The sequence below is a fragment of the Mustela nigripes genome, chromosome 1 (assembly GCF_022355385.1).
Source record: "Mustela nigripes isolate SB6536 chromosome 1, MUSNIG.SB6536, whole genome shotgun sequence".
NCBI classification, from domain to species: Eukaryota; Metazoa; Chordata; class Mammalia; order Carnivora; family Mustelidae; genus Mustela; species Mustela nigripes.
This window is the reverse complement of record NC_081557.1, coordinates 80,008,204-80,031,245: the sequence shown is the minus strand read 5'-3', so window position 1 is coordinate 80,031,245 and position 23,042 is coordinate 80,008,204. Positions and strand designations below refer to the sequence as shown.

General features: G+C 39.6%; 1 long non-coding RNA gene across 1 annotated transcript; it reads left to right on the top strand.

Moving 5' to 3' along the window:
• Nucleotides 1-941: 941 nt before the first annotated feature.
• On the top strand, nucleotides 942-22,671 carry LOC132012236 (uncharacterized). Its single transcript, XR_009402562.1, has 4 exons — nucleotides 942-1,107; nucleotides 16,631-16,691; nucleotides 21,604-21,675; nucleotides 22,497-22,671. It is a non-coding gene; the product is annotated as an uncharacterized LOC132012236 (long non-coding RNA).
• Nucleotides 22,672-23,042: the final 371 nt, after the last annotated feature.

The window sequence follows — 23,042 nt, the reverse complement described above, 5'->3', positions numbered from 1 at the left end:
TTTATCTTTACATTCAAACGTGGAAGGTGAGTTCACCATGTTTGAAGGTTATCAAGGCCAAATGACTAATAAAGGGTAGAGCTAGAACTAGATTTTGGACTGCTTGCAAAGTTCGGGATCCTTCCACTATGCTACTTCTCAGGTTTTGAAAGTTTTATAACCTGGCTCTCTGAACAATGGACTAGTCTCCTCACTTCTGCACCTTGACAACCAAAACTTTCTAGTGTAAACCTAATCTTTCCAGACAACCACAAGGCTCAAAAGCAATCCTGTTCCCCTTCCCCTCATACTCCTTAAACCACAGATTAAGATTAAGATTTAAGGTTTCCAAGGATTTTCCTGACAGCAGCAAATTAAGGGCAAGCTACAGGACAAGTTACAGCCACAGCCTTGGGCCAATGTTCCAGGGTCCTGAGGGGTTTGTGTAATTCAAATCCCGACCTCGACTTAAGGTGATGGGGCCAGGGTTGGTGGCCCCAGAATGTGTCATTTTGTTGTGTTGATTATTTTGAGCTGAAGACAATCAAGGCCCAGCGGACTTAAGAGCTTTTACCTCTCCCTTAACTGTCCAAAGGAATTTGAAAAGGAAGTCTGTAATAGGAGAGAACTATTACCAAAGATAACTTTTTTTTTTTTTTTAAACATGAGAAAGACTCTCTGTATAGTATGGCAAACATTTATTTACCAAACATTTGTTCTTCCCATTTTCCTGTGAATTGTCTTCTTCCCCTTTGCAGTCCCAGATCCCTATTTCTGTTCTCCTACTTTGGGACAGCCTTTAAGCCTCAGCTACCTGTCAAGGGAGAGCCTCTCATTTTGTGGTGCTCCCATAGATACATAATTAAAGTTCTTTTTCTCCTGTTAACGTTTTACGTCAAGTTAATTATTAGATCAGTCAAAAAATTTGGAAAAAGAAAGAAAAATATTTCTCCTCTGCAGTTTTAGTGCCCAACCTAGGGCTGTCCAGGGGCTGGCCAGTGCTCACTTCAGAGCTGCTGAAAGGGGGAGATCCTGGGACCCAGATCTGACAGAAGCTGGCAGAAGTTAAGAGTTCTTACCATGTCAGTCTCCAAAATCTGTCTGCCGGGTCTGTTGAAAGTGAAAAAGGTGAGAATCCTTTTCTTTTTTTCTGAATTTAGATTAGCAGAAAAGAAAACACTTGTGTGAGGTTGATACTTGGGTCTAACAACTCTGGTAAAGATCTGTTCCGAGTACTCTTGATTTCTATTGATCATGTTCCTCCTAGAAATGATGGTTGTTTTCTTTTATCTTTGTCTTTTGTGTCATTTGTTAAGAGGAAAAACCAGAGGGTAGAGTACAGGCAGAGGTCCTTTAAGTCTGTTGTTTGAGCTGGCCTCACAGACTGCACAGTTCATGGTTGGTTCTCACCAGAAGGGTATCTGTTTAGATGAATTTTGCTGTGGGTCCCCTCTGAAAAAACCAGCTGAATTTTTCCTTTTGTCATGCTCTACGTCCTGAGAGATTTACTTTGTAGTCGGTGAGAATATTCTCTCTGGTGTCTCCCATCTGGGAGTGTACATACTAGTGTGCATCTAGTGGCCAGTCCAGTGGACTGGATCTGGGACGTGAAGTCACAAACCACACTTTTTGTTGTTATTCAGCTGTGCCCACTCTCAGTGGAGTTTGTCTTGAGGGGTCCCAGTCCACAAGGGCCTTTGATGTCTCAACCTTTGCTGTCTTGTTAGTGGCGGAAAAGTCCCATTTCTGTAGCGGCTGCCTGGTGTCACAGATTAGGTGGTCTGTAATTGAAGGTGTCGAAAACCAAACTCTGTGCTTCAGGGCCAAAATATAACTCGCAGACAGAGTTTGGGATAAAGAGGAATGATAGCATTATTGCTTAGCTGGGCAAAGGAGGCTGCAACAGGCTTTGACCTTCAAAACCTGCAAGCCCTTCCAGAGGAAGGGACTGGGGCACTTCATAGGGAAATACAGGCTCCAGCTGGTTTTGACAAAAATTGTGTATGTGCTACCAGCCTCCTTCCTCAGATCTTTAGGGTGGTGTGAGGTTCCTGAAATAAAAAGCTGAGAAGGGAAGAGGGGAGGTTTGCAGAAGAGAGGAAAACGGTTACTTTAAAAAATGAAGCTTCACTAAGGCATTAGTGCAGCCATTTTGATTTTTGTTCAACTTTGTTTTTAAGTGGTATCAAAGGCGTCTTATATTCCTGAAACACTGTTCTCTCTACACAGTTCTATCATTGGTGACAACAAAGGCCTTCACTTTCTTAGGCTAACTTCGGGAGTGAACTTTCTGGATCATGTGAGGATCGCATCTCTTTTACTCTCTTGTGGGACACTTCTTGTGCCCTTGGTCAAGCCATAAAAAGGCTCTTGGTTTGATTTGCTCCTGAGATTAATAAACTCATCAATGGCCAGGGAATGAACTTTTTTTTTTTTTGTAAAGACTATTTGTGCATTTATTTGAGAGTGTGTGTGTGAGAGAGGGAGAGAGAGGGAAAAGCAGAGGGAAAAGAGGCAGACTCCCCACTGAGCAAGGCTCCATCCCAGAACCCTGGGATCATGATCTGAGCTGAAAGCAGAGACTCAATGGACTGAGACACCCAGGTGCTCTGGAATGTATCTTTTAAATTGAGGAAGCTTCTATATTTGAAAAAAAAAAAAAAAATCCTTGAGATCTCCTTTTTTTTTTTTTTTTTAAAGATTTTATTTATTTATTTGACAGAGAGAGAGATCACAAATAGGCAGAGACACAGACAGAGAGAGAGATGAGGAGAAGCAGGCTCCCTGCTGAGCAGAGAGCCCAATGCGGGACTCCATCCCAGGCCCCTGGGATCATGACCTGAGCCGAAGGCAGAGGCCTAACCCACTGAGCCACCAGGCGCCCCAGAGATCTTCTTTTAAACAATCATTTTATGGATATCTATGGAAAGACCAAATTAAAAAGTGGATACAAAGAGGTATAATGTCTTATCCTGGGGGCTCCCTTAACAAGGTGAAAGAAATTAAACTTAGATTAAATTAAATTTAGAACAAAATTAAAGTCCACATACAATGAAAATTCCCCTTTTTAAAGTCTGGGCCCATAGCCTCGGCAAATTTCCTTAACTTCCAAAATTCTTCCACTTTGCCCAGAAAATTCCTTACACACTCTGCTGCCTGTTTCAGCTTCCCTTCTGCTACAAGATTTACACAGAGCACTCCAGACTAATCTCTAGGCCCAAGGTATGCATTCTTTCTCTGTTCCTTAAAGATGTAAATCTTACCATGTCTTTGAAATGTAAACACCACGTGAGGTAATTAAAACTCTGCCCAGACTGAAAAAAAAAAAAAAGGAGGTGGGGTGGGGAGGAAGAGACCTTTTTAAAGTACAAACTGCTGAAAAGTCTCTTGTCCAGATTCTAGACTACAGCCTCCTACTAAAGATCACCAGTCAAGAACAATAAAAATACAAACAATACAATACAAATCTTGAAGTCTTCTCCACATATAGTAAAAAGTTTTAGCCATCTTAAGCTCCTAAACTCAACTTTACTCAAATGAACTAGTGAGTTTTATATTGTTATACATGATTCATTGCTGAAATTTCAAAATGAAAGTCATAAGATCTCTGTGTTTATCAATATGTTTACATATGTCTTTTGGATGTACATTATAGATATGGTATTTTTCTACCTCCAGATGGTGTTGCCAAAATTACTTTTTGAAGGGCCTCATTTAATTGACTTGAAATAGGTGCTTATAAATTAAATATTTCTAAATCTCAGAACTGTACCAGAAATGAAACTGAATATTTTTCAAGTCACATGATCTAGGACAATTTTTTGGTAAAAAAGAATAGATTCTTTAAACTTAAACTAAAACTAAACTAAACTTTAAACTTAAACTAAACTTAAACTATTAAGTTTGTTGGTTCAGTGAATACAAACATGTTTTTAGGGATATCAGTGTTAAGTATATAATACTTGTACTTCACCTATGTTTACTAAGAATAAAATAAGTTTATGTTATCTCTGTTACAAAATGTCTCAATAACAACAACAAAATAACTTAAGATGAGACTCAACTGCTTCAATGTCTCCTGAAATTTTCATGAGTGATCTAAGTATGATTGTTAACAACAAGTAAATTAAATAGATGTGAATGAAATAAAAAAAATTTCGGTGGAGTTTTCAGTAATGGTTGTTTTATGGTATGTGTATTCAAAAATAGTTACCCAAATCTCTTTGGTGACTTCCACTGATAAGAGTTTTCCTAAGGTAAATTAAATGGTAGAATTTTATTGATTATCTGAATCATTTCCAAATAAGATAAAATTCTAAAACATTAATTAATAAATGTAAGCTTTCTTTTATAGAGGAGCTGAAGATATTTGGGTCCATTAGTAAACAAAGTCTGTGCCATACAAAAAATTTACTGTGGGAAAACACATATTTTCAAAATTATACAAAGTATTTATAAATTTACCAAGCCACAGAATGCTAATGTAAAAGATGGTTCATAATTGCATAATTAGTTTTTTTAGTCAAAATTTAAAAACAAACAATTATGAACCATCTTCTTTAAAAATAAGTTTTAATGTCAAGAATAAGTGGGTGCAAAAATTAGGATCTAGTTTTTTCTCTATTAAAAGCATAAAGTTTCTTGAATTATTAGTGTGTGTTTGATAAGAGATTATAAAATGTTTTCTTTACCTTTTAATGTAATGTATCTAGAAGACAAAGATTTTGTGTCTTGTCAAAATAATTTCCTCATTGTCCTTGTTAGGTTTTTGATTACTTAAGAAAGCTAAGTCTTTTCTATTAATATAATTAATATTTTTAAACAACTATTTAACTTTTTGTATTTGCCTTTGAAGTTTTTGTTACTATGTTTAAATGGATAACTAAATATTGTTTCACAGTGACCCATGATCCTCTTTGAACAAAGGTTTAAAAATCTGACATTTTTGATAAATTTCCCTCAAATTAAATTCTAATGAAGTCTTTTGACCTCGAACTAACTTTGCAATTTTATACAAGGTTCTGGAAAACTGCAAAAGAGTTGTTCTCTCTCCTTATTTAAAACAATAAAACAACCCCCCCCCCCAAGGTGTTAAACTAATTAATCTTTTTTGATATATTAAATTACATGAAGGTCTTGTCAAACAAAAGGTAAAATAAGCCTTCTTCATGTTGTATTGTATAGGTATATGTTAAAAATATCCTATAAATTGCATGAAATTCCTAGAAATGTACTATGTCCTAATACAACGTTATCAGTCATAATTCCAATTATTATCGTCAAATGTTATGTGTCACAGAAATAAACAAATTTCTTTGCCAATTGCATTGTAATAAACTCTCATCAGATCTTTAATCATGGCCATTTTTAGGTTTTTTGACATTTATATGCTGTTATTTTTTACTCTGATGCTTTTGTGAAAGTGTTCGCAAAAGTGCTTCATCTCCAAGAAGACTCTTGAAAAGTACTCTAGAATACAGAATTCTGATAACTCTGAGTTTAAAAAAATTGAACTGGGTAAGAATTTCTAGAACTAATGAAAAAACCAAATTCAAGTAGAACAAATATTAATAACATGGGACTAAATATTTGACTTGAGAAGTATGATTATAATTTTTTATGACTTTTTTGTTTGGAATATTGTTGATTTTTATACTAGCAGCAAGTGGAAACTAGTATATGTAATTATTTTTGTATACTGGTCATTTAGAGTTACTTTGCTAAATGATCATTAATTCTAATCATTTACCTGTAGATTGTGTTAAATTTTGCATATAATGTTATTGTATCCTCCAAGAATAATGCAAATTTTTTTTTCTTTCGAAGCATATACATTTTATTTAGTTTTGTTGCTGTTTTGATGATTTGATGTTTTTGATTTTGATTTATTGTACCAGATAAAACCTCCAGGGGAAAAAATATATCATTTACAGCTAGTGATAATGAGCAACCTTGTCTTGCTTTGAAACTCACAGGAAAATTCTACCAAGTTTTAGCATCAAACATCATTAAACATTATAAATGGTATGCTGTAGGTGTTTATTAAATACTTTTTATCAAATAAAAGAAGTTCCATTAAAAAAATTGCTAATTTTAAAAAAATGATTTGTTTTTCCACATTTAAAGAAACCCATTGAGGCCGCTTTTAGGCAGCCACAGGCTTGAGCAATGGAAACCTGATTAAGGTCCAAGAGCCAAGAGTGACCAGGGGCTAAATGCAAACAGGCTCATTAGGCGACCCACCTCCAAATATCCATAAGTCCTAGTTGACCACGGAGCTGCTTACAATCAGGCACAGGTACCAAAAAAGGAAAATTCCATACATTCCCGGACCGCCTCACTTTCCGCCTGTAAATAGCTCCCCACTGCTGCCTAGCATCAGATGTTCTCTCCTCTGTCCTGCTTACTGCTCCCTTACAACACAGTGTATTTATTTGAATACAGTGTATTCAACAAATCCTATGTCCTTTGTTCTTTCACTGTTTGAGCCACTTGCTTCCACCTGATCAGGGCCCCTACATTTTTTTTTTTCTTTTTTCTCTTAGGCTACTTAGAACTTAGAGCAATTTGATAAAATATACCTTTGTGAAGAAAGATGAAACATTTATCTTTTTCCCTTTGCTTGATCCTTCCAGAATTCAAAAACTCTCAGTGAGTATTCTTATTTTCATGGCAATATAGTTACTCACACGTGTTCAACTTGTGATCCTTATAGCAAGACGCACTTAGAAACATTGATTATAGCACCAAGGATTTGACTGGGATGTCATATATGAGAAAAAAAAAAGACCAGACAGCTTTCAGGAACTAGGGACTAAGATTGACTTTATTGAACCAATAAAGCCCCTTGAAAAACCAGTCTGGTACCTTGCTTACAGAGTTCCCAGCAGCCTTACTAGGTGTAAGAAAGGGTACTTCCTGGCAGGCCCAGGAACCTCAGGGTATTTTGAAGACCTCAAGAAGAGCGAAATTCTCACAAATCTACAGGTATTACAGGGGAAGTCTGACAGCAAGTCCTCAGTTTGGCTGCTTACCTCCAAGAAGCTGTTAAAAGTCCAATCTGAGATTCCTTATAAAAAGCTCCAGCAAAACAGATAAAAAAGATTCTATGTAGCTGTTATTCTTGCTACACTTACATAAATAATCAAGCCAAGTTTATTGAAATGGACGATTTGCAAGCAAAATACTTTACTATGGTTCTTTTTAATAAAAATAGGAGTGAATTGTAGAGAGAAAAATTATGTTTCTGTAGAAAGTGTAATAGAACTCATGGAAATTAGATTCTAGTCTGTTAATTGTCTTTTGAGGTTTCTTTTTCTACCTGAATTCTTCCAATATTTGGCTGTAATTCTCCAAACTAGGATTCCTAATTGTTCTCCTATCCTTCTGACTTGGAATCAGTAAGAACTAAAGCCATCCTTTCTCTGAAGCTGTGCAACTTACAGCTGGACAACTGAACACAAGCCACAGAGGAGTCACCACCATAGCTCATATCTAGACATGTGGCCACTGCCTGCCCTCACTCCATCTGAAGATGCTTTGAACTTGACATCTAGAAATCTTCTTGACTGCCTACCCTCAGAACTCAGAAACTGGTTTATAATTTGTTCCAATCATTGACCATTGTTTTTCTTTTGTTTCCAAAAGGTATTCTGAAAAGATATTTCCATGGAAATACCTTGTTAAGTATCTGATTTCTTGCACACTAGAGGCCTAACTTTGGGATCCCAGCTGCATCACCACCTCCTAAAATGATACCTCATTGTTTGAGTGAACTGACCTAATTTCAAGACTACAGAATTAATTCAATGAAATCATGGAGTGATCCACCAGCTCAGCTTTTAATACATGAAATGTCCAAGGAGGTTTTCAGAGGAGGGAACTGATGGGGTTCAGCATAGTCCTTCCCAGAATGTGCTGCTTTGGCATGTGGACTATTTGGAGCTGAAGGCAGTCAAATTCAAGAGATTCAAAAAGGGCTTTTTATCTCCCCCTTAAATGCCTAAAAGAATTTAGCTAAGAAGCCTATACCAGGAAGAAAGCTATTTATAAATATAATTTGTTGGTGTTGTTTTTTGTTATTTGTATTTTTTTTTATTAAATAAAAATTCTACACAGAGCATGGCAAACATTTGTTTACCAAACATTGTCTTTTTTTTCATCTTCCTGTTAACTGTCTTCCTCCCATTTGAAGTCGCAGACCTCTACCCTCTTCTCAGGTCAGGACACATAAACCTCAACTACCTGGCTGTTAGAGAAAGCCTCTCATGTCTTTGTGGGGCTCTCATGAGAATGCAATTAAATTTGTTTTTCTTGTTAATCTGTTTTATATCGATGTAATTATTAGACCAGCTAAAGAACCTAGAAGGGAAGAAAGGAAGTGCTGGCACTCCTTCCACCTTGTCCTAGAAATATTTGGCTTTCTTCCATTCCTAGGAGGTATTCAAACAGTTGTAGAAATTAGCACTTTCTGCCTCCTACATTTCTTCGCCTTATTTTCTGTTTGCCCAGGTGAGAACTGCTCCCTTGACAGATCTAAAAGTCTCAGTGCGTTTAGGACTCACAGCTTCTTAGGGAAGAAGGTGGGAACTGAGGCCCATGCGCTCTAATCATTGAGTCAGTTCTTGGGCAGTGCACAGGCCAGATGAATGACATCTTTCAGTTATCCTGAATGATTGCCTGAGAGGGAAGAAGAATTCTTGACTCTGGAAGTAGGGTGCATTTGTAGAAATTCACTGTGCACTTTGCTGAGTGTTGGACCCAACAGTGGGTAGGCTTCTAGCAGAGTTTCCAACAGATGGTTGCATGTGAGTGACACCTGATGTGGAGACCCAGTGTCAACCCACAGTAGACTGAATCCACAACAAAAAGATACCGGGATGAGGAAAAGTGTCTTTGAGTTCTATCTTGGCTTTCTCATTGACTAGTTGTGTGATTTAGGACTGAACTGTAAATTATGCTCCCTCTCCCCCACCATTACTTAGAATTTTTATTTTAGTCAGTTAAAAAGTGCTCTTTTAGACTTAGACATAGACTTTAAAAAGTCATAAATTATTTTCAAAAATAATTTGAAATAATGAAAATATGAGTGAAATAAACTTATTAAGGTATTCCTAAAACTTCTTTACTTTTCTGAAACTTTTTTGACTTAGGCATCTAAAAGCTACATTTTTCTGCACAATTATTTTAAATGCCAGGTAAGGTTGTAATGGCATGTTGATTGAATGGTGGCAAGTAAGGTGCCTCACCAGAACGCCTGAATTCTGCCTGACTAATCACATTCACAACAAGTCTTCTGAGATTCCTAAGGCCCTACACACCCAAAGAACAATAGCTGAAGAAGTATAAAAGTGTCATTTATCTGTCAGCACTGATAACTTGTATCAAACTAAGAACTCTAACAAAAAATCCTTGAAGTCCTTGTCATGGGGGGAACTAAATAAAGGCTTTTGCTTTGGTCTTAAATCTCAATTTGGGACCACCTTGGTCAGGTAGGGATTAATGTAGGAATAATGTGGGATTAATGTTGAGTTATCTAAAAGGTAGAACTGTCCATTTTGCACCAAGAGATTTTTCCTGAAGTTTTTCTGGTGTTCTGGTTTCTTTATCGAAGAATTAGATCAGAGCACTGTATATAGCTTCAGGCAGTGGGACCAGATCCACTCTCTCAACTGGCATGGGTACCAGTTGCTGGGCCAGGGACTGTTAACAGCTTGAATCTCAACTATGGGGTTGGGTCAGACAGTCAAAAGGAGATGCCTGAAAGAGAGTCAGTGATTCAGTGGAGCTCCATTGTTTTCTGGAAAAGAAAAGCTGTTCCACATTAATAGCCACATTCATCCTGCAGACAAAAGAACATTTGGTGAGATGATTCACCTTCCCTCTCCCAGCCATGCCTTCCCTTATCACTTCACAGGATGCCAAACAGACAGAAGGTATTTAAACCTGTTGGCTTAGGCCCAGTTTTTCATCCTACTTTAGAAAACCAGCACTGTTTCCTTTTCGTTATGGAGACCAGGCAGGGAAGCAGGAATAGGTAGGTATTAATGTTGGAAAATGAACCTTTCTCCCAAATCAATTAAAAAAAAAAAAATCAAACTTCATGTTCTTAAGTGGCCTTGAGAAACCTTGGCTAAAGTTTCCTGTTAAGTTCCCAGGAATAGTTAAGAAACTACTTAAGGCAAACTTAGGGTGATCCTAGCCATCTGTACTTATCCAAGCAAGTGAACTGGATTGGGACACCCTGTGAGGCCAAAAAGATATGAGTATGGCTGTGTTTCAAAGTGGTTACAACCATGGGTTTGGAGCCACAGAAAGCTGGATTTGACTCTTGGCCCTGTTACTTATTCTGTGAGACTGGGCTCTCGGCTCTCTTAGAACCTCAGTTCCCATCTCCAGAGACAAATGATAACAATCCCCACCTCAAGAGTGCTGGCTCTTCTTGGGCAGTCAATAAATGATAGCTTTATTATTGCCTAGGGAGGGAAGACTAGGGGCAGATGACTCAGCACAAGACTGGGCATTTAGCGTAGAAATTCCTCTTATATTCCACTGCCTTTCCCCCCACTGCACATTTTACTCATGTCTATGAAATCTTGACAAAGTGTAGTGTCTTACCTAAAATGATATAATGGAGAAAACATTACTGGGTATGGTGAGATGTGGCGAGTATATGAATATGTGGTAAAGCAGGAATGAGAATAAGTTTATAATTCTTTCTTACTGTGACAGTGCCACCAGCAGGTGAAATTGATTGTAGTGAGGATAGTTGGCTTTTTTTTTTTCATTTTCAGGATAAAGATATAAGTCTTTGGTTTTTAAAGCTCCCCAGCATTTTTCTAGCCTTAATCAAAACCAACAACTATAGAAATAATTGTGTTTCTATAAATATCAGCAGGAACTGAATACCTCATCTATAAAAGGGAGTATTCTGAGCTTTATTCAGTCCTCATCATTAAGAGTTAGGACATTAAGAGGAATATTTGTGAGTTAGCAATAATTTGACAGAAGTAATAAGTTTCCTGGGGTTAGAACTCGTAGATACTTCAAAGATCATTGGACTTGGGGTGCCTGGGTGGCTCAGTGGGTTAAAGCCTCTGCCTTCAGCTCAGGTCATGATCCCAGGGTCCTGGGATCGAGCCCCACATCGGGCTCTCTGCTTGGCGGGGAGCCTACTTCCTCCTCTCTCTCGGCCTGCCTCTCTGCCTACTTGTGATCTTTGTCTGTCAAATAAATAAATAAAATCTTAAAAAAAAAAAAATCATCGGACTCAATCACCTGATTTTTATAGTTGGGAATATTAGATCCAGAAGGTTAAAGTGGCTTGTCCAAGTTTATATACCTATGAAAGGCATACTGGGGATTAGGACCCTCTCTCTCAATATAATTTTTACTACATCCTGCTGATTTGAAGAAAGTGCTCATAGACAGAATGATCACAGAGGACCTTGCATGAGACACAAGATGTTTGTATGGGAAATATTTGAACTGGGCGATGACACAGAGTGGTACTTCATACAGATTGAGCTGGTGGTGATAGGCAGGAAGGACGGAAGGATTAAGCAGAGAGACCAGTTAAAGAAGCCTCAGATCTACAACAGCTATGAGATCATAGGAATTGAAGTGGTAGGAGAGCAAATGAAGAGGAAAGGATGAATGTGAGAGAGAGAGGCTATGGGGGAGTCAGGCAATGAGAGGGGATGGAGACAAAGACTATGCTGGAAGTCCAGAGCTGACCAGTTGTCCATGGAAGAAACTACCTTATACTTTCCTCTGGCTTTTGTGGTCACTTTCCCTTAGCACTTCACTTATGTGTTCATTCTTCCTTTTGACAAACATTTCTGAGCTTGTGGAGGTGTTCCATATCCCCCCCAGCCAGTGATCAACAGAAGGTGATGGTCCTGTTGTTTTCTTGAGATCTGCCCCTTGAACTTTTCTTGGTCAGAGTTGTTAGAGGAGAAATAAGGAGAACCGCTTGGTTATTGAAAAGGAAAAAAAAAAAAAAACACAACAAAAAAACCCCAAACCAACAACAACAAAAAAAACCCCTGATTGTCTGGGAGGGTGTTGAAAAGGCAGCAAGATTTCAAATGGGAGAAGGATCAAAGTGTCTTGAGAAGGGAGGAGGCGGGCCCTGTGCACACAGAAACTCCTGGTTCTTAGGGAGAATAAAAGATCCCAGTGTGATGGCAACAGAGGGACTCTTGTGCATTCACAGCCTGAGGCCTGCAAGGGTGATGAACAGCATTGGTCCCGAGGCCAGGCTGGGGTGGCTCTAGGCTCAGAGTCCTGCCACTACCCAGGAGAGTGGAAGGGCCCATGTGTCACCTATCAGAGCTAAGAGCTCCTTATATCTGAGGGAGACCCAGAGACCACAGCTGTAGAAGGCTGAGGGCTGCCATAGAGTTGAGTCGATGCTTTCCTTCCCCTTCATTCTACCGGTCATTGATTCCTATCCCCCACACCCCCCAATCTTTGGATACCCTTAATAATTATGGTTTGCCCTTCTCCACTTCTTGGCTATTGTGACTGTTTTTATTCCAAAGGTTTAGTCTTACCAACTGGAACTTGAGCAAATAATAGCAAATAGGTCAGAACACACAGACTGACTAGTAGATTGGTTCTAGCCGTATGGAGAAGTATTCTGTCATATCTAGGCCAAGCATAATGGTTCTACGCACAAAGGAGACTTCAAAATGGCTTAGCTTAATTTTTGTTTCTGTCTTCTAACGATACCAAGGGAAAATAAGATATAAGGAAGTCCAAGAAAGCAGGTTAGGGAAATATGGTCAAAAACTCCAAGTCAAAGAACTTCCTATTTACCTTTCAAAATGTGTAACTTTTGTAAATGTCCTCTGGTTGCCTCTTGTACCCTTTGAGGTGAGGGGTTGTAGAGAAATGCTTTGGAACCCTTGCTCTGCTATTTCTTAGTATGGGATTTTGGGTAAATTATTGAATTTCTCTGGACTTTATTTTTGATCTGTAACCTACGTATAGTATCTACTTAGCATAGTTCTAGCAGGACTATTTAGCAAGTCTCTGGCAAAGAGTAGGTGTGAATTAAGATTAGTTCTGGGTGAGACCAGTTCAGATTTAGGACTTGGTATGTAATTAATCCTGTCCTCTCAGAGTTGTTTCCTTCTGGCATCAAGGAAAATTAATCTCAAAGAAATGGGATTATCAGGAAAGAGATGACCATGTGGTGGGAATTGCCATGTTCGAGTTCATCCCGGAATTCACCTCCCTCATCATGCTGCCTTGTGTTGTCACGGCACCATGAATGGTGCCCATTTAAACTTTATTATAGGAAGCCTGAGGGCTGGGCAGTGTGTGGTTAGGAAATTCATGTCTCAGCAGGAAAGAGTCATTGACTTGTGCAAACTACAAGTTGAGCCAGGAATGCAACCCAGGCATCCTGACTCCCCACCCTATGCCCAATGATAAGGCCCATTCCTGTGTCATATATCTGGGGTTGGACATCTCTGGAGCCAAGAGGGTGACATCAGGGCATCTGGTGAGCTTAATCTGCTTCTCTGATTTGAATGTAGAGAAGTGATATTGGAGTTCCAAGGGAATGGCTTTGCAGCCTGGGTTTCTCAGAGGCCAGTGGTGGGAACAGGTCCTTCCCTGGAGACTAGAGGGAGGCAGCCAGCTTTCAGAATTCTCCACAGGCAAGGGCGGGAAGAACCACTGAAGCATTGAAGGGGAAGGGAGAGAATGATTTATGGGTAAAACCTAAATGAGCAGAACTTACAGGCTTGACCTCAGCACCAACTGAGGGGCGTGGGAGAGCATTCTGCAAATATTTGAGAAGCATTGGTGCCAGAGAACTGGATGATTGAACCTGGATGGAAGGGAAGGGAAAGAGCACAGAGCTAAGTCTGTCAAAAAAATCTTTCCCAGAGCCTCCTCCCTTAGGAACCCTTGTCTGTTTGGGCATCTCCCCATGGCAAAGGGTTTAAGGGCTGACAAATTCCAGGATACAGACCACATGGGCCAGAGAAATAGACCTAGATAATTTCTCCAGTAGAGAATTTGGGCAGAATGCATGAAGAAAGAGGCAGTGAGAACAAGATGAGTGGGATAGTCCTGTCCTTTCTTTTTATGTTCTAATTGGTTTTCTGAAAATCCCTGTTAATTTGTGTTAATCCTGGCTTGTTCCACCTTCCCCCTGGTCCCTTACCTATAATATCTTTGTGTGTGTGTGTTTGCGTAGGGTGTGTGTGTGTGTGTGTGTGTGTGTGTGTGTGTATGTGTACTTCAAATTCACGGTAGGCAGTTCAGATTCCTTCAGGGAGCCCATCCCAACCTCAAGTGGCACATTGTGGTCATTACAGTGCCCCCCCCACTCCTCTCCAACCTGTCCCTGCCTGCCTGAAAAGCCAATACATTCAGCATACCAAAGGTTCTGAGCTATACTTGGTAAAGAAATACTTTGAATTTTGTTTATCCTAATATTTCCTAAATATGTTTGATTTATGAAATTCTACTTTTAGATAAATATTTTACATGTTGGCTGAGAGCCTTCTCACTTGGTGATTCATGTATATACGATTGGCACCCCCAATAGCATCCTAATGCCTCAGTGGGAAAGACGGCACATTCCAGTTCCTTTGTACCTTCCATAACACACACCGAACCCTAGGTGCTCACATTTGGGCTTAATTAAAAGACAAGAGGAGCACAAGAAAAAAAAATGAAAAAGAAAATGACAAAACTGAGAAAAAAATTTTTTTCAGTGGAAAGATTTTGTAATACATACAAAGGAATGATATCTTGCACATGGAGAAACTTTTGTAAATCAGTAAGAAAAACAATGACTGCTGCAACAGAGATGCTAAAAGTCATGAATATTTAACTTACAAAAGAAGAAATATACAAAGCTTATATAAATTGGGTAAGTCTAAAGCTCACAGATATAAAAAATATGAAGATGAAGTATCATTTTAATTAAACTGGGAAAGAAGAAAGAAATGCATTAGTGAAGTTATAGGGAAATAAGCAGTCCTTTATATTGTTTACTTTTGAAAAAGTTTGTATATAACTACTTCCTCCAAGATGTGCTAAAAATAGGAATTTCCCCATCATGAGCCATTTATCAAAAATGTTATTATTGGCTGTATAATATTCCACAATATGGAGTGTCAGAATTCATATAGTTGCCATTCTGACCGGGCATTTAGGTTATTTCCAAGGTTTTGTCTGATCTCAGATTATGTCCTTATATAATAATGTGTTAGTTACATTGTGCTAATGTAACAGATAGCCAACCAAATATTACATGACTCAAAACAACACTTGTAGTTAAATTTGGTTTCTAGGGGTCAAAATATGATAGGGCACAGCAGAGGAAATTGTCTCTATTCAATGATTTCTGGAACCCCATCTGGAAGCCCAGAAACTTGGGGCTAGAATCACCTGACATGCAACTTTCTCACACGTCTGCCATTGGCGCTTAACAGGGCTGTTTGCTGGAACCCCCGTACGTAGCCTCTCTGTGTGGTTTGGGCTTCCTCACAACATGGCCAAGGAATGCCCTTGGAAGCCAAGGGCAACTGAGAAGGGTATTGCACTAGCTTACTCTTGATTTTGTAACAAATTAACACAAATTTAGTGGCTTAAAGCAACATGAGTTTATTCTCTTATTGTTCTGGCAGTCAGAAGTCTAAGATGAGCCTTACCAGGCTAAAATCAAAGTCGTGGCAGTGATGTGTTCCTCTTGGAAGCTCCAGGGGAGAATTTGTTTCCTGGCTTTTTCCAACTTCTAAAACTGCATTCCTTGCATTCCTTGGCCTGTGGCTTCTACCTCCATCTTCAAAGCCAGCAGAAGAACATCTTGGTTCAGCGGTCACATTACTTTCTTCATCTGCTTCCCTTTAACAAGAACAGTTGTGATTGCATTACAGAGTCCACCTGATAATCCAGGATAATCCTCCCATCTCAGCTTCCTCATATCTGTGAATTATTTTGCCATTTAAGGTAACATTCACAGAATGGTGATTGCCAGAGGGTGGGAGGTGAGGGAAATGGGGAGAGATTGGTCAAAGGACATAGACTTTCAGTTATGAGTAAATTCTGGGGATCTAATGTATAGAGTGATGAATATAGTTAATTATACTATGTTACAAGGGTGCCTGGATGGCTCAATCAATTGACTGTCCTACTCTTGATCTTGGCTCAGGTCATGATTTCAGGGTCCTGGGGATGAGCCCTAGGTCAGGCACCATGCTCAGTGGGGAGTCAGCTTAAAGATTCTTTCTCTCCCTCCCCCTCTGCTGTTTCCCCTGCTTGCATCCTCTCTCTCTCTCTCAAATAAATAAATAAGCATTTAAAAAATATTGTGTTATATACATTTGGAAATTTGCTAAGAGAATAGATTTTAAGTGTTCTCTCCAACACCTCCAAAACAAAAAAACATGTGAGGTGATAGATATGTTCACTGACTTGATTATGGGAATCCTTTTACAATATATGAATATATGAAATCATGTTGTACCCTTGAAATATATTAAAATATTATTAGCCAGCTATGTCTCATTAAAACTGGGGGAAAAAAAGGTAGAAGTCACAGGTTCTAGGTATTAAGATCTACATATATTTGTGGATCAATTTTCAGCCTGTCATAATGACCAAAATTTTTTCTCTCTTGCAGTTGGATTTATGGGAAGCCATATAGTCATACAAGGACTGCTGCGTACAGAGGTGGAGTACTGGTGGGTACTGGTGGGTTACATGGGATCACCTGCTCATGCAGCATACTCATGCCCTCTGGTCTTGCTCAAGTTTAGTCCCAGAAATACCCTTTCCATTTTGGGTGTATTGTTGCTAGGCACATCAGCTTTATGACTTGGTGGGTCTGATGGAGCACAGCCTATAATAAGTGTGGTCAAGTGTATGGTCAATTGGTGTCCAATGGTCAAGCATCTGTCTCTACCAGGACTCAGTAATATGCTAAGAACTGGGCTCAAATAATTCAGGGATTCCTGCTGCAGATGGCATAGCCTTGCTTCAGAAGTCCAAAGGTCTGCATTCTAATTTTTCCACTGAGGCTCACCATAGTATCTATTATGCTGCATCTTTTCCCAACACTGACACTATTAACACCACAGGGTGTGCCAGATCATATGGCTTGAATGTCAAGGCTTTTAGCACCATGGCTTGGCTCTACCACAGAGGCCTTTCCTGCTCCAGACTTCCTCTAGGCTTCCTGGCAGCCTCGCATGTCACCCAGTGTAAGGAAAAGGGGAATATTTCTAGGTGTAGAATGTGTTACATCCGAAACTCATAAAAGCTTATCAGGTACTGTAGGTGCTAAGAACGTAAGATGGAGCGATTTGTTTTTTACTTTAGAAGGATATCCTGCTATGGTTCTTACTATTGGACCCTAAAAACTTAATTGAAGGGGATGATCCTTGAATCTTCATAGGTTTTATAATCCACCCCTGGAGCACATGTGTCTTCCCAATGCTTCTTGCTTGGCCTTCCCAGTCAGCATAAGGTGCTGATGCAATGGATCAGTGTGATATTTTGTGGGTTAAAGCAGTCAGATGTCTTTGGATTATGTTGTGGAAGAGGGTGGCAGAGTTAACATAACCTCATGGAAAATCTATGAAGGAATATTGTCTTCTGCCTCATATAAATGCAGACTGTTTCAGATTTTCTTTTTTGATTGGAATATAAAAGAATGCATTTGTAAAATCAATGGTTACCTATCCTGAGAAATATTAATTTACTCTAGGAACAGGTTACTCTGGACACAGCAGCTACAATTGGGACTCTTAAGCATTTAAGGCTTTAGTGATACACAGTCATTCTCCAGGATCTGTTGTTTTCTGTAGGGGTCAGACTAGCGAATTAAATGGAGACATTATAGATACTATAGACCCATCATCCTGTGGGTTATTAATGGTGATACACATCCTGCCTTTCTCCCAAGGATATGATATTTAGGCCGAGGGCTAGGGGGTAAAAATTCTGAAGTTTCCAGGGCGCTTGGGTGACTCAGTCAGTTAAGTGTCTGACTTTGGCTCAGGTTTTGATCTTAGGGTCCTGGGATTGAGTCCCGCATTGTCTGTCTCCACACTCAGTGGGGAGTCTTCTTCCCCCTTTCCCTCTACATTCCCTTTACCCTTCTTCTCCCTTTGCTGGTGCTCTCTCTCATATAAATAAGATCTTTAAAAAAATACATAAAAGTGACCCATAGATCAGTATGACTAGTTTTATTAAAAATAATTCTAAGGTTTCTAATTACCATTTCCCATTATGATAGTATGGCTTATGCCATTAGCCAGGGATCCAGGATGGGGGTTCCTCCTAGTGCCATGTACATAATTATATCCTTGGAGATTGTGTGAGTTGAGTCTGAACCTGGTGGGCCCTCTGTGAGCTGAACTTTATTTAGCCAGGACTACATCTATTACCTGACTCCAGAGACCTTAGTTCTAACAGGGAAGCCATAATGGTGCTTTGGGTCTCTGGATATTAATATCAGCTTAGACCCTATGTGCAATTGTCCTTAAAAATTCTGGTTATTTCTCTTTCCCTGATATACAGTCACCTGAGTAAAGGGCTGTCAGGACAGTCTGGAAAATCATGTGCTCTGTATTTGCAATGGTGTTGCGGGGTCTTTCCTCCTAGGAATCCATTCATTTGTCCCCTCAATGGTTCCAATGAGGTCTGGAAACTGAACAAGTGACAATGTTTTTTATTTGAGCTGAAGGTCTCCCTTTAGCCTCCTGCTCCTTTTTTGGATTATAGGTATTAAGCAGCACCCTTGTTGACTCTGTTTCTTTGGAGCTCTCTTATTCCTACAAATATTAATAAACCCAACTTTGTGACTGCCTTTTCTGCCATCTAATTGAACTGGAAATCCTGTAGTTCATTTGCTAAATCTGGCAACCTTGCCCCCTGCCAATCTTCTCAGTGCTTTATAGAAGAGGGGTTCCCTTCCATAAGAAGGTCTTTTGGCCTCACCTACTCTACTCCAGCTCATTCACTTTCCTCAGCCTTCTCACACCTCCCTCAATTGTCTTCCAGGGCAACTTGAGCATTTCCAATTCTTTTTTGTTTTTTGTTTTTAATTAACATATAGTGTATTATTTGCTTCAGGGGTACAGGTCTGTGAATCATCAGTCTTACACAATTCTACACTTTTGGTGGAAATGCAGGCTGATGGAGCCAGTCTGGAAAGCAGTATGGAGGTTTCTCAAAAAGTTGAAAATAGAGCTACCCTATGGCCCAGCAATTGGACTACTGGGTATTTACCCTAAAGAAACAAATGTAGTGATCTGAAGGGGCACATGCATCAGAATGTTTATAGTAGCAATGTCCACAATGACCAAACTATGGAAGTCCATCGACAGCTGAATGAATAAAGAAGATATATATACACACACACACACACACACACACACACACACACACATATATGTATATATATATGAATACTATGCAGCCATCAAGCATTTCCAATTCTTGTGTGGCTACTACCTTTCCACAGTCTTAAGAGCCATCCCAGCAACTGTTTGGCCCATCTCCTGGGGTCATTTCTAGGTTGTTAAGTCCATTAATGAGAGAAAATGCCCTGAAGTCAATTAATGTTTGCTCACCCAGTCTTATACTTTGACTTCTTTGATCAAGTGTCTTCAAACTCAATCCCAAGAGTGCGCTTCTGGATTCTGCTGGTATGTGTATGCTAATTTTTGCAATGCTTTCAGTGTATAGTCTTTTTACTCCCCTGTCAGTCACAGCATATCCTTACTTGGGTTGTTCTGGAATTTAACTCTAGTTATTGGTGTAGAAACCAGGGAGAGGCATGGGGTCAGCTTCTAAGGGGAAACCTATTGCCTTTGGAGAGAGGGGCTTGAAGCATCATTTATCACTGAAGTGCTGGCTTTTTTTTTTTTTTTAAGATTTTATTTGTTTTTTTTTTGTTTTGTTTTGTTTTTTTTTTCTTTGAGGGAGAGTGTGAACACAAGCAGGGGGAGGGTCAGAGGGAGGGCCAGAGGGAGCAGGAGAAGCAAGCTGATCAGAAAGCCTGATGTGGGGCTCGATCCTGGAGCTGAAGGCTGATGCTTAACCTCCTGATCCACCCAGGTGCCCTAAAGTGCTAGTTTTTAGTAGGGAAGTTGGGCTACCTCAGCAAGCCTAGAAGCTCTGGGGAGGAGGGGAAGACTGAAGGGTCAACATTTTTCTTTAGGAAGTTCCTTAACATATTTTGGGGTCCAAGATTTTGCCCACCAGGGCTCTTCTTTATGCATAATAGATTGACTAAGTATTCAAATATTTCTGGAGCTCTGTGAGTCTAGCAGTTAGACACTGAGACTGCCACTTAGCTGTGTTTGTTGTTTCATTACAGGAGATGAGGGCCTCACTGGGACTACCCTAGAGGACCTCTAGTTCTCATACTTAGACTTTGTTAGTAGCCCTCAGTCTCTGTCCCTTTGCAGGGTATTTCTATGACTTAGCAGTAATTAGCCAACCCTGAGTCTCTGTAGACATTGTTCTTCCCATATTTTTATTTATGTATTTATTTATTTATTTATTTATTTATTTATTTTTTAGAGGCAGGGGTGCAGAGAGAGACTCTTCAGCAACCTCCATGCTCAGCATGGACCCCAACACAGGGCTTGAATTTTGACCTGAGCCAAAATTAAGAGCCAGATACTTAACCAAGTGAGCCACCCAGGTGCCCCTTCCCATATTTTAAAAAATATCACAACATTCCTCTCCACTGGAACATTTTCAAGGGTGCTATTGATGAAGCTTTAGCAATTTGAACCACTATCTCATGCTAGAGACTATCTATATGCTTCAGCTACCAACAAGGATGGTGGAGGTAGGGATCCAGTCTCAAACCTTCATCTTTTACTTCTTGGACCACTTCAGGGGCACTTGTATTGGAAATATTCTCCGAGAAGCAGATGCCATGATAAGGTGAAAGCAAATGAGGAGGGAGCTGGGGGAAGCTGGGAGAGCAGCCAGCCTGTAATACAGTTCTGTCCTCTGTGGAAGGTAAGAGGAAAAGAAAGAAGGTTGGATGGAGATATCTCACTCTGCAGTAAAGTTCTAAGAGAGTTCAGCATGCTTGTAAGTTCAGCTAAAGTAGCTTGTTAGAGGGTCAGGCCTTCTAGGTGCAAGCCTGTTTAGAATCCTCCCTGTGCTCCATCACTGGGTAGGAACAGCCCATTAGAAGTGTGGCCTCAGAATGTAAGTAGGGATGGATAGCATTCAGAGCACAGTAGCTGGGCTTTTCAATTATGTTCCTGCAGTGGGACACACAAGCGGTGCCTTTCCATGGTTTCCATATGGACCATGTCCCCTGGGACTCTCTAGAGTCTCTTTTGTCCAGGTCAGGAGATCTACTAGCATGATGTTAATTCTTCTAGAAGTTTTAAAAGACGGTGTTACACCCTTGAAGTGGTCTTTATCTTGAGCTCAACATGCCATATTGGCTGCTTCCTACATTTGGCCTATGCTTAATTTAATTTAATCTCAGCTATGTTTTAATTTGAGAGCTTTCAATGGATACAGAGACTGGAGATAAGAAATTGTGTTATTTATATTAATTCTAAACTTTGAGTGCAAATTGTTCAGTTCACTTCTAAATTTGTCTCTGTTTTACAGGATCTTACCATATATAGTGCAAGAAGTCAACTCATGTTTTCAACAATCTGCCCAAGTTCACAAGTTCACTAGGTATGCTTGTTATCTCCCAAGTTATGGTTGGATGTACGTTTCACCACTGTATAATACAAGTTGTCATTTTTCTACTTCTCCCTACTGTCCAGTTTCAATGCCATGTATTTTGGTTTTTTGTTATAGCAGAACCCAATTTTTTTATGTCAGTCATATCAATTTCTATATCATTGAATTATTTATTCTATAATAATGCATAAGAAAAATCACAGAACTCTCATACAACAATAAGCATTTGTTAATCTCATGTTTCTCTAGGTTAGCTGGTTTAGGCTGGACACAGTTGGGGCAGCTCTGCTCCACGAGTCTCATCCCTTTCTTGGGATCAGCAGGGTAGCTTGGCAGGTTCTATTCAAGATGATGGTAGAAGCACAGGAGAACAATTTCAACTGCATTAAGCGTCTTAACCTTTTGGGTTACTGAAGTTGATAACATTCAATTGATCAAAACAAGTCACACAGCCATGCCCAAAGCCCAGGGGCAAGGTTGCATACTCTGCTTGTGGAGGTGGAGAGAGGAGAGAATAAATATCTCCAAAAATAATCTCTTTGAACCACAGGTATCAACTCTTACCACCTTTGTTGCAAAATGTATTTCCAGAGGTCAAAATTTGCTTTCAAAGATTTTTGAAGTAAAAGAAATTTGCAATGTCCTAGAACTAGAAGGTTATTTTTATAAACACTTGCGAGGCTACTTTAGACAACTTTTTGAGTCTTTTTGAATAGTCTAAGATTGTAGGTAAAGAGATGGGTTTGTACCTTACATGCCCTGCGAAGAATGGATTCCTTGTTGAAATTCTACCCTTCTCTTTTGTATCTTAGGACTCTAAGGTGAAGCCCTCAAAAGCTCTAGAAGTCTACCCATCTACTGACCCCAGGAACAGACAGACAATGACTCTCTTTCTGCTACTGTAAGACTTTATTCTTTTTCAAGTTCTCATTTCTTGACCACTGACTCTGTGTCAAGTGTTGGGTTAAGCGCTTCAAATGTGGTATCTCATGGAATCATCATCACCATGCTGTGAGGCTGTTGTTACTATTGGCCTTATCATAATCCCTTCTGGATGTAAAGTAAGTACGTCCCTAAGGCCCCAAAAAGACTTGAACTTGGGCCTCTCTGACTCCACAGCCAGTGTTTCTATTCTTATCAATACTGCTTTTTGCTTGCATCCTGCCTCGGTCACCTCTTCCATCAAAACAGAGACATCTTTACTGCCCTGGAGGTCCTTAAGATCCCAATGAAATCAACAGAAACTGCTAATGCAAGGAATTTGACTATTGTCTACTATAAGAGGAATAAATTGTGTTGGGATGTTTTGTTTCAGTCTAACATTGTGTCACCATAAGAAAGTACAGTTTTCTGGAGAT